Source organism: Culex pipiens, chromosome 3 (genome assembly GCF_016801865.2).
Source record: "Culex pipiens pallens isolate TS chromosome 3, TS_CPP_V2, whole genome shotgun sequence".
Taxonomy (NCBI): domain Eukaryota; kingdom Metazoa; phylum Arthropoda; class Insecta; order Diptera; family Culicidae; genus Culex; species Culex pipiens.
In genome coordinates, this window is record NC_068939.1 from 149,011,805 (window position 1) to 149,017,804 (window position 6,000).

Sequence of the window (6,000 nt, forward strand, 5' to 3'; positions counted from 1 at the left end):
CGCGAAATTTCCATGAAATTTAGTGTTTTGAAATTAAGGTCGTGAAATTTGCTATTTTTGAGCGTGAAAAATCACTAAGCCTTATTATTACACAAATGCTTCGGTCACAAGTTTACAAAATATTAAAGAATTCATTAAAATATTTTTTAAGCTTCTGTTAAACTTTTTTTTTCGATCTGTGATTCCAAAACTCAACATTTTTGAAAAGCGCGTAAAAAGCCAATATTTGATTATAAATGTAACAATAAAGGTTATACTTTTTTCGAAATAGGTAATTATCAATTCTTTTGTGCAAGTTTTTTTTTTCAATGCAAATTTTACATGAAAGCCAATTTAGTTTTGCTCCTTGATTTTCTGGGAGACTCCTGAAGGGGACTAATAGAAGAAATCCCAAATTTTAAACAAAATTATCTTACCCAATTGAACAAATTTCATTCAAAAAAATTAGGACGATATGAAAAAAGGATAATAAACATCGAAAATTTTCAAAAATTCAAATGATTTTTAAATCAACTCAAACATGCTAAAAATGATTGTAAACGCAGGTGAATGTATTTTTCATTGATTTCAGCTGATTGCAGTTCAAATTCGTTTGAAATTTTGAAGATTTTTGAAAAAAAATATTTTTTTCCCCCTTGATGTTTCGGGCCAACTTTGAAGAGGGGAGACAAAAACTTTAAATAAAATTTGTACCAGCCTAACATAATGGAAAATTCATATCATTCAATAACAGTGCTCAAACATAAATGTTGGACACAAAATTCCATTCAAAAAGCGTTATTAGGAAAATCAAAAAAAAATGTAAGCAACTCGTTGCAAAACTTGATTTTTTCAGCACTCGTCGTATTTATCCAACTCGGTAAACTACCAATCATTGTATAAATGAACGACTCATGCTGAAAAAATGTTCTTTTTGTTACTTGTTGAACAAACTTCTATTTTGTTTGCAGGAATAAATAACTGATAATTGTTAAGTATAAAATTTTAATACTTGCCCGCTTCCAATCAATATTACATACTTTCGAATATTGAAAAAAAACTAGTAAACATTGGCAGTTTGTTGGCCAACTTTTTTCAATATTTTATAAAATATAAAATTTAACAGAATCAGAAAAGTCAACTTGAAAAAATGTTCGAATTTTTTGGCAATGTTTATCAAAGTAAAAAATAATAACAAATTGGTAAAAAATTCCCACAGCTGCAGTAAAAATCAACAACTATATTGAAAAAAGTTCGAATATCAAATTAAAATTCTAGGTTATTATATTTTATTATCATTACCAAGGTTATGATATTCTTTTGAAAACCCCCAGATATTTCAACAGGGCTTTTTATTGGAATGACCTCCGTTTTGTTATTCCCACCTGCCTGGGTTGGCTTGTTCCCGGCTTCGTATTATTGTAGAATGTTATTGAAGATTGTTTTTGAATAAAATTTCTTTTTTAGAGAATTAGAAGAAAATATAAAAAAAAATCAGATGCAGCCAACAAATTTATCGTACCAAAGTTTATTGGATCCAATTATGATTCATTAATTCAATCTATATTTCTACTTCCTCCAAAACATCCTTCACTCTCGATGCCTCCTTCACCCCCAGAACTCGCATAAATTGCGTAACCCAAAGCCGTTCCATCCCCCTTAAACATTTCCGCATACCGCTCGCGCGGTGTGGTACGTTTCGATCACCACGCACAAATTAACGAACAACAGCCTAATTATACAGCAAATTAAGACCAATCGCGCTCCATCTAGGTCCTCCCCTCGAATTCTTGCTTCACACCACCCCGGAGGGGTGGCACCAACTTTGGCGATATCCTGAGCTTGGGCTGACCCAAGTTCCGCGACTGTCTCTACCTGTTGCTGCTCAAGTCACGCAAGCCGCGACTTCTAAGACGGGGAATGTCTAGAATTCGATTCAAAGCACGTTGATCCTCGGATTCGTTGACGGGTTTCAACTCGTTTTCAGGAGTGTCCTCTGATTGCTGAATCGACCACGTTTTGATATGTAGGCTAATTAGGGTGCACCTCCATCTCCAGACACGGACTTCACTCGGCTAGTGTGTAATTCACCGTCTGAAACCACATTTGGACAATTGGCGCGCGCAGAACAACTCTCCGTTTTCGGTATCCTTCTTGCGCGAGAGCCCTAAGAACGCGCGCACCATGTTCTTCGCCACAACTCCGCCGTTTGGCGCTCATTAATTCTGACGAGTTTTTTTTTTGCCTGGGAACACCACCTTCCTTCCCACTTGTACTTTGCCAGAACCACGAAGCACACCGTCCGAAACCTTCTTTTTTCTCATGTCACTTCACACAAGTGCGAAAAATTCCACATTTTTGGGGTTATTTTCCGTTTTAGCACATTTAATAATTCTTCTTTTATCCTTCTTCCGCAAAATTCTCAGTTTTTGCACCATTTTCACACAATCCATAGACTTAAAGAACTTATTAAAATTCAATTAAAACCACTCCAAACCAACCAAACAAAGCGCTAATATTCTCGAAAGAACCGCGCGGACAACCAGGTTGCTTGCTTCCGTACGCAACGAAATCTTTCACTCGACTGCGCGCGAAAGACCTGTCCGAGCTGCGATCGCGCGAGATCGAGAGGAAAATGTTGCGTCGCACGGTGATCATGTGGTGCGACGACGCGATTCGATAAGGACGCTGCCGCCGCCATCTGCCAGTGCCCATGGGTCCACCGGCGAAATGCGATCGTCGGCACACCACTACAAGCGTGGATGTCGCGTCGCGCGAGAAGGCGGTGGCGCGACGTTTAGGGATGCGTGGTTTGTCGGAAAACGTTTGAATTGGTATCAATGTGTTGCTCACACTCATTATTGAGTTATATTTTTCGCTGAAAGACTAAATAGTTGCAAAAAATTAACTTAATAAATCAATTTTTGTAGATGCGTGTAAAGAACTAAATTGTAAACTTTTCTTTCCATAATTAAAAAAAAAATCCCCTGAAAAGCTTCTCTGTCGAATGAATGATTAAAAGATTTATAAATTTGAAAACCACATTTTTGTGTCATGAAATTTTTAACTTTTGTTTGGCATAGTGTCATCCTCTGAAAGACAGGCGTTTTAGAGGAAGGCATTGGTGTTGGCGTTAGATACCTCTCTGATAACTCTTGTAAATGTTACTATTCAAGTCTAGAGAATTTCAGCCTTCGATTGATTGTAAAATTTATTTGTATCCTTTAATTATACAATTTGTATTATTGAACTGATTAATTGTTTAATTGTTTAATTGTTTAATTGTTTAATTGTTTAATTTTTTAATTTTTTAATTGTTTAATTGTTTAATTGTTTAATTTTTTAATTGTTTAATTGTTTAATTGTTTAATTGTTTAATTGTTTAATTGTTTAATTGTTTAATTGTTTAATTGTTTAATTGTTTAATTGTTTAATTGTTTAATTGTTTAATTGTTTAATTGTTTAATTGTTTAATTGTTTAATTGTTTAATTGTTTAATTGTTTAATTGTTTAATTGTTTAATTGTTTAATTGTTTAATTGTTTAATTGTTTAATTGTTTAATTGTTTAATTGTTTAATTGTTTAATTGTTTAATTGTTTAATTGTTTAATTGTTTAATTGTTTAATTGTTTAATTGTTTAATTGTTTAATTGTTAAATTGTTTCATTGTTTAATTTTTTAATTGTTTAATTGTTTAATTGTTTAATTGTTAAATTGTTTAATTGTTTAATTGTTTAATTGTTTAATTGTTTAATTGTTTAATTGTTTAATTGTTTAATTGTTTAATTGTTTAATTGTTTAATTGTTTAATTGTTTAATTGTTTAATTGTTTAATTGTTTAATTGTTTAATTGTTTAATTGTTTAATTGTTTAATTGTTTAATTGTTTAATTGTTTAATTGCTTAATTGTTTAATTGTTTAATTGTTTAATTGTTTAATTTTTTAATTGTTTAATTGTTTAATTGTTTAATTGTTTAATTTTTTAATTGTTTAATTGTTTAATTGTTTAATTGTTTAATTGTTTAATTGTTTAATTGTTTAATTGTTTAATTGTTTAATTGTTTAATTGTTTAATTGTTTAATTGTTTAATTGTTTAATTGTTGAATTGTTTAATTGTTTAATTGTTTAATTGTTTAATTGTTTAATTGTTTAATTGTTTAATTGTTTAATTGTTTAATTGTTTAATTGTTTAATTGTTTAATTGTTTAATTGTTTAATTGTTTAATTGTTTAATTGTTTAATTGTTTAATTGTTTAATTGTTTAATTGTTTAATTGTTTAATTGTTTAATTGTTTAATTGTTTAATTGTTTAATTGTTTAATTGTTTAATTGTTTAATTGTTTAATTGTTTAATTGTTTAATTGTTTAATTGTTTAATTGTTTAATTGTTTAATTGTTTAATTGTTTAATTGTTTAATTGTTTAATTGTTTAATTGTTTAATTGTTTAATTGTTTAATTGTTTAATTCTTTAATTGTTTAATTGTTTAATTCTTTAATTGTTTAATTGTTTAATTGTTTAATTGTTTAATTGTTTAATTGTTTAATTGTTTAATTGTTCAATTGTTTAATTGTTTAATTTTTTAATTGTTTAATTGTTTAATTGTTTAATTGTTTAATTGTTTAATTGTTTAATTGTTTAATTGTTTAATTGTTTAATTGTTTAATTGTTTAATTGTTTAATTGTTTAATTGTTTAATTGTTTAATTGTTTAATTGTTTAATTGTTTAATTGTTTAATTGTTTAATTGTTTAATTGTTTAATTGTTTAATTGTTTAATTGTTTAATTGTTTAATTGTTTAATTGTTTAATTGTTTAATTGTTTAATTGTTTAATTGTTTAATTGTTTAATTGTTTAATTGTTGAATTGTTTAATTCTTTAATTGTTTAATTGTTTAATTGTTTAATTGTTTAATTGTTTAATTGTTTAATTGTTTAATTGTTTAATTTTTAATTGTTTAATTGTTTAATTGTTTAATTGTTTAATTGTTTAATTGTTTAATTGTTTAATTGTTTAATTGTTTAATTGTTTAATTGTTTAATTGTTTAATTGTTTAATTGTTTAATTGTTTAATTGTTTAATTGTTTAATTGTTTAATTGTTTAATTGTTTAATTGTTTAATTGTTTAATTGTTTAATTTTTTAATTGTTTAATTGTTAAATTGTTTAATTGTATAATTGTTAAATTGTTTCATTGTTTAATTTTTTAATTGTTTAATTGTTTAATTGTTTAATTGTTAAATTGTTTAATTGTTTAATTGTTTAATTGTTTAATTGTTTAATTGTTTAATTGTTTAATTTTTTTATTGTTTAATTGTTTAATTGTTTAATTGTTTAATTGTTTAATTGTTTAATTGTTTAATTGTTTAATTGTTTAATTGTTTAATTGTTTAATTGTTTAATTGTTTAATTGTTTAATTGTTTAATTGTTTAATTGTTTAATTGTTTAATTGTTTAATTGTTTAATTGTTTAATTGTTTAATTGTTTAATTGTTTAATTCTTTAATTGTTTAATTGTTTAATTCTTTAATTGTTTAATTGTTTAATTGTTTAATTGTTTAATTGTTTAATTGTTTAATTGTTTAATTGTTTAATTGTTTAATTGTTTAATTGTTTAATTGTTTAATTGTTTAATTGTTTAATTGTTTAATTGTTTAATTGTTTAATTGTTTAATTGTTTAATTGTTTAATTGTTTAATTGTTTAATTGTTTAATTGTTTAATTGTTTAATTGTTTAATTGTTTAATTGTTTAATTGTTTAATTGTTTAATTGTTTAATTGTTTAATTGTTTAATTGTTTAATTGTTTAATTGTTTAATTGTTTAATTGTTTAATTGTTTAATTGTTTAATTGTTTAATTGTTTAATTGTTTAATTGTTTAATTGTTTAATTGTTTAATTGTTTAATTGTTTAATTGTTTAATTGTTTAATTGTTTAATTGTTTAATTGTTTAATTGTTTAATTGTTTAATTGTTTAATTGTTTAATTGTTTAATTGTTTAATTGTTTAATTGTTTAATTGT

General features: G+C 25.4%; 1 protein-coding gene across 2 annotated transcripts in view; it reads right to left on the minus strand.

The window, feature by feature from the left end:
- LOC120432166 (uncharacterized) overlaps positions 1-2,587 on the minus strand; it is a 140,460-nt gene extending 137,873 nt beyond the window's left edge. The window contains exon 1 of one of the 2 annotated variants that reach the window (XM_039597299.2): positions 2,481-2,587. The gene's annotated coding sequence lies outside the window, so the exon portion shown is untranslated. The remainder of the gene's footprint in view (positions 1-2,480) is intronic. The other variant, XM_039597300.1, reaches the window with a different exon arrangement.
- Positions 2,588-6,000: the final 3,413 nt, after the last annotated feature.